The sequence below is a fragment of the Callospermophilus lateralis genome, chromosome 9 (genome assembly GCF_048772815.1).
Source record: "Callospermophilus lateralis isolate mCalLat2 chromosome 9, mCalLat2.hap1, whole genome shotgun sequence".
Taxonomy (NCBI): Eukaryota; Metazoa; Chordata; class Mammalia; order Rodentia; family Sciuridae; genus Callospermophilus; species Callospermophilus lateralis.
In genome coordinates this window covers 3,982,766-3,989,086 of record NC_135313.1, presented here as the reverse complement: position 1 = coordinate 3,989,086, position 6,321 = coordinate 3,982,766, and positions in this window count along the sequence as shown.

Genomic DNA, 6,321 nt, shown 5'->3' with positions numbered 1-6,321 from the left:
CCTGGAGGAGGATGGAAGCAGCGTCCACAGGTGGCAGTGCCCTCCCTGCATTTGTGTCACCTGCATGTTACCTTGCTAGTGGTGCCTGCTTAGTGCTTCAGGCTCTGAGGGGGGCTCTGGGATCCTCACGGTCTGACCCTGGCAGGAAGGGACATCATTTGCCAAACCAGGACTTTAAGTTCAATAGTTGAGAAGTATAGGGACCCGTGGCAGAGATAAAATCCTATTGTCCATAGACCTGAAGGCCAGGTTGAAAGAGCAGCCGACTGAGGACCCAGGGGTCACCTTTCCTTTTTGGTGTCTTGAAGACGCTGTTACCAGTGAAAAACTGGTGGATATAGAGCTCAGGCAGAGGCAGATGAGACCAAAAACAAACAAACAAATAAAATAAAAAGCCAGCTTTGAAGAAAGTGGCGGAGAAAACACAGATGAAAGGTGTTAAAATCACAGAAGATGCTTTGGGTCGATCTTCTGCTGTCGCGTAACTGACAGATGAACACGGTGACTCCAGTTGGCACCCACGCGGCACCTCACAACTCGGTAGGCTGAGCGTCAAGGCGCAGCTTAGCTGGGCACCCTGCTCACGGTCTCCTGGCTGAATGGTGCCCACAGGCTGCGGGCCTCCCAGAAGCCCTGGGCCTCTCGCAGGCTGTTCCACAGGTTGGCAGTGTTCCGCTCCCCCAGTGTGGGCTCCTCCAAGCTCCCTCTGCAGACACGGCACCCAGAGCCTCTCTGCAGTCAGTACAACAGATCCTTCTCAAGGGAGTGAGTTCCCACGCCTGTCCCCTGCCCGCCCACACCTAGGGACCACACCTCTAACAGGAGAGAGGGCCATCGTAGAACTCTGTGTCCATGCTATAAAATCAAGTGTTTAAAATGCGCACTTTGACTAATAGAAGAACAATTACAGGCATTATTTGGGAATGGGAGTCCTCAGGGCCCGCCTCCGTCACATGGAGATGTCACTTGACACGTGGCTGACCCATGGGCTGCGGCCAGCCCGACAGGTCACACATCGGAAATGCCTCTATAGGACAGGTTCTGCTAGGGCATGCATGCAGGTGTGTGTGTGCAGACATGTGTGGGTACATGTGCACAGGTGTGTGTCTGCAGACATGTGTGGGTACATGTGCACAGGTGTGTGTGTGCAGACATGTGTGGGTGCATGTGCACAGGTGTGTGTCTGCTTGTGTGTGTGCACCCGTGTGTGTGTGTGTGTGTGTGTGTGTGTGGCAAAATCTCCACCTTAGACGCCCTGCCCTGCAGGCCTTGCCTCCCCACCACCCCAGCTCCCCCAGGACGGCAAGGGAATTGATGTGGCACAGGGACCCGTGTGAATGCACAGTGAGCTGGGGACATGGGGTCTGCTCTTCTTGAGCCCCAGGCTCAGGCATAGGCTTCACTGAGAGGCACACACCCCAGCTTGGACTAGGAATGTGCCCAGGGGTCTCAATGCTGCACTGAGGGCTTGACTGGCCCCCTGGCTCTGGTGACCTGGAATTCTCAGACTCTCTGGCTGTCCATCCCACCAGGTCTTATCTTCCCTGTGAAAGATCAACCAAAACATGCCCAGAACTGCCACGGGCACTCTCCTGACATCGACGTCTTCCTGGAGGATAAAATTCCCATCCATCTCTTCTTGGCTCAGCTGAGACCTTACACTCAATGACAGGTTTCTGGTGAGGGTCTCCAGCAAGCTGCGTCTGTTTCCCAGCTGAGAGCAGCTGCCCCGGTCTCCTGCCCTCCTGTCTTCACCCTCCTCACTCTTACATGACCTTCAAAGGCCACGTGAATCCCACATTTGCCATGGGCCCCACCCCCTGAGCCCTGCCCAAGGCCAGTTCTCCCTCATTCAAACTCCGGTGTGGTTTTTTGAGTTTGGGGATGTGAGTATCAGGGGAGAAGTAACTCACCTTGTCTTGGCCCAGAGCTGGCCAGCTCACAAGCCCAAGGCCTGGGATGCCTCCTCCTGCAGAGCTGGGCCCAGGGCTGTTCTCTTTCTTGCCTCTGGTGGAACCTCATTCTCTGTGATAGGATTTGCAGCCCCTGCTTGGTGGCCCAGGTAGACTTTCTCTAACTGGTCTGCAGTGAGACATTTGCTGCCCGAATCTGATCCCTCAAGGAGTTATAGGGTCACGCACTTATTAACCAGTTAACCTCTGTATGGAGATGAGCAGATCTTGCCCTGCATGTCCTCAGGTCTGAGGACTGCGGCAGGTCTTGGTTTCTCGGGGCCCTGGGAGGTGCACTGATGATGAACAGGACCACGGGGGAAGGCTGGACCTGCCGGTGGATGACCAGCTCTTCCTTTTCTACTACTTTCAGCAAATCAAAGCGAGTGCTTCACAACGGTGGCACCCCTTCCTCGCGGGCTCTGTCCTCTCCTCTGCAGGGCGAATCAGCATGGCCCCTGCTGACATGTGCAGTGCTCTCAGCAAGCCAGCGTGTGACAGCAGGGCCACAGTCCAGGGAGGGACCCCGGCCCCCCAGGCACTAACACACAAACACAGCCTGTGCCTGGTTCGCTCAAAGCCTGCAGGGCGGATGTGTCCACGCACTATCGCTGGAGCCGCCCACATGTGCTGACAATTGTCTGTCCTTATCCAGTTCACAAGGAGGAGGAAATAATCCATTTTGCTGAATTTCTAGAAATATTTAGTTTGATGAAATGAGATCAACACTCAAAGCACTTACCAAAACAATATTTTCCCTGTGACCAGAAACAAGCGACAGCTACAACGGGAACACATAAAAACGCTCTTTTTAGTAAGCAGAAAAAAATGCATCTTTAACTTTGCCAAATAAACTCAAAAGACGAATGGTTGCTGTTCTGTGTCTTCCCTGAGGCCTGGAGAGCAGGTGGAGCCCCGGCCATGGCGTCCCCCTTCGTGAGGCCTGGCCACCTTCACAGGCCCCCACGCTGGAGCCCGTTCCACTGCACGCCTCCCCAACAAGGCGGAGGGAGCAAGAGGACGGAGGAAGCAGAAGCAAGGGCAGGAGTCCTACCACGGGGACTGGTCGCTCCCTGGGAGGGAGGGGGGCCCGAGGTCCCATGAGCTCTGGCCTGGACTGGTGAGGGCATCCAGAGCCGGCCTGCAGTCCCTGCCTTGAGTTGTGTTTTCTCCAGAACGAAAGAGCCCTGGAATACCTCAGGTGTAGCCATCACCCAGGTGACCCTTCTGTGGCCTGGACCAGACTCAGCGGGTTCCACCCTGAGTCTGCAGCCCAACCAGGGCCAGCCCCTCCAGGCCTGGACTCTGCTTCTCATCGCCCTGGGAGGCAGCTGCCTTCGTAGTGTTTCCCTCACATAGCGCACAGCGTTGCTTGGGGAAAAGATAGTAACAAACTGGTACAGGTAGTCTTTTATCATTTATGAAGTGTTTTTGTAAGTATCTTGCTTAGTCCTCACACCAGTGAAGCGAGCTTAATCGTTACCGCATAGATATGCAAACAAAAGTCATCTAATGTTTTCAAAATCACACCGCTAGCCGAGAGCAGAGCCAGGACTTACCCCAGGACTCTCCTGGTCTAGAATCCCTCAGGACAAGAGACAGACTTGACAGATCTTGGAAAGTGCATTACCACGGAAACCACATGGTAAAGGAGAAGAAACCCAGGCAACGCTAAGCCGCGCCCGCACCGTCTTCCTAGGAGACCTCTTCTCTCCTTCCCTCTCCTGGGTCAGACCCCAAACCTCAAACCAGCCTCCTCTGCCCATCACTTCCCATAATTGAAAACACATTCCAGATGAAAGGCAGCATGCGTCCTAACACCGTGGGACATGGAAGGAAAACTCAAGGCCACAGGAAAGAGAGGCATCCTATGTCAAGTTTACACCACTGATCATTTTTAAGCGAGATGAAATTATTTTTATACATTACTTCATACCAAATTTCCTATGCACACTGCATCTGCTACTACTCAAAACATTTCAGCTCATTCAATTTTTCTAATAGAATCTTCTCTGTAGGAATCCTGTTATGTGGAATAACGAGATCAACCCACAAATGGGTAGATCATGTTTTTTTATAAGAGAAAAATGTAGTTAGTAAATGAAAACTAAGCTATAAAACAATAATGATAGTGTAGAAAGTTCCAAGATGTTCCTCTGAGAAGACGGTGGGCCAGAGAGCAGTACCACCTCCATGTCTGAGATTTCTCCACTGCATTTGGAGGATTTGAACTCATTCATGAAACCACAAGACAGACTTGCCTGAAGCCCAGAAGATGCTCTTCTGCAATGTACCCATGGAGTAGGAGCCACAAAGACCCCCAGATCCAGCTTCTTCACTTAAACCAGGGGACAGATCACAGGAAGCACAGCACATGTCCACACTCCACACACGCCCAAAGAGAGGAATAGGAAGCATTCCACAAGAATAGCTACAATTAATAAATGGAGGAGAGATGTCCACTCTCGTGGGTAACCACAGGCCAGATTTCCTCCCCCTCCAGTGGAAGCGATTTAGAATATTATGATCTCTCTACTTACTCCTGGGATTTTCTCCTAAGGACAGTGAATCTATTTGTACAAATTTATTTTCAGTAAAGAAGCTGCATTCGGTATGAAGCGGGGAGCTGAATGGTCTGGGCGCAGCAACATCCCCAGCCTTCCACAGGCGTTAGGAAGAGCAGCGCATCAGGTAGGGTTTGTCTGACTCGGCTCTCCACGCAGATCCTGGAGGTGACATAGATCTGACTTCTTTGCTGAGGGGGACGATGAAAAATGGATGAGAAGAGACATGACTCAGGAGACCCTGAGAGACTGTGGAGGGCTGGAGTCACCTGACGCGCTCCCTTCTGCCGTCTTCCAACACACAGGTGTTGCGTAAATCCACAGCACACGGGATGTGCTCCGCCCTGAGTGCGGGTCTGTGCCTGGCTCCGGCTGCCTAGCGCAGGGCAAGGGTAAGCAGCGCCCACTGCTCCCCAGGCTGAGCTCATGACGTCCCCCAGCCCTCCAGTCACAGGTGGCTTCTTATTGGGGCTCCTCAGCATTGCTGTCCCTTTCTCTGAAGTTGGAGAGCTCTTTTCCCCACCACCCCGCTCTCCTTTCCTGGCCCTCCCCAGCTGTGAGCTGCATCCACCTGCTCCTCCTCCTAAGCACAAATAGGAAAGAAGAGGAAATCTGCAGGTCAGCGCTACCTGGGTCTCTTGGAAGCTGATTTCCTAGGTCTGCTGGTGGCCTTCCCTTTCACAGTCACTATGGTCACTGGTCAACACCTTCACTGGCCAAGTGCCCAGAAGCATTGTGTCTGAGACCAGCAGATAGATGTCTGCAGCTGGGCCCTTTGATACACTCCAAAAGCAAGGTCATGCACTGACGGCCCCAATCCAGGTGCTAAGAGTCCCCAGGTTCTGTCGGTTGGTTCACAAGCCCACCTTGGCTTCCTGCGGTGTATTAATCCACGAGCTCTTCTTCTACCACCAGCTCAAGGGAGGCACTGGACAGGCAAGGGTGAACACAGGGTTAACCTGCACCAAAGGGCAAGTCATAAAAGAAATACAAATGAAAGCAATTTTTACTGTTTTAGGTAGTAATTTTCAAGTGTCAAGTGTTAATGATTGAGAAGAATGACAGCACCCAGGAAATGGTAAGGATTCTAAGAACCACTCAGATACGCCCTGGTCAGATCATAAACCAAAGTGAATTTGAAAGCTTTTTGGCAATATGTATTTCTGAGTGGTTCTCATTCACAAAGGGAGTCTGGCTATATCAGTTCTTGTCAACCTTAAGCTTCCAGTACAAAATAGAAAAATATTGAGGACTATGGTTTGCTCTGTATATATGGGAGTAGAGCCACTTGAAAAAACAGAGACTGACAACCCCCTATTTAATAGTTCCACTGCCCATTAACCTTCCCTAATATCTTTCTTATAACAATTATCACCACCCAAAATTATGTCATCTCTGTTTTTGGAAACAATAGGGTCTGCTTCCTTGTGATGCTGTAATTCCAAGATGGTAGGGATTTGCCTTCCTTATGGGTGCCTGGACTTGTGCCTACATCATACTCAGTCAATACCTGGTAAGTGAACAAATGTTGAGTTTGTAGATGGAGGTGGATGGATGGTGGAGGATGGAGGATGGATGGATGGATAGATAGGTGATGGCTGATCGATGGATGGATAGATAGGTGGTTGGATGGAGGTGGATGGATGGTGGAGGATGGATGATGGATGGAGGTGGATGGATGGTGGAGGATGGATGATGGATAGAGGTGGATGGATGGTGGAGGACGGATGATGGATGGGTGGATGGATGGTGGAGGATGGAGGATGGAGGATGGATGGATGGATAGATAGGTGGATGGATGGAGG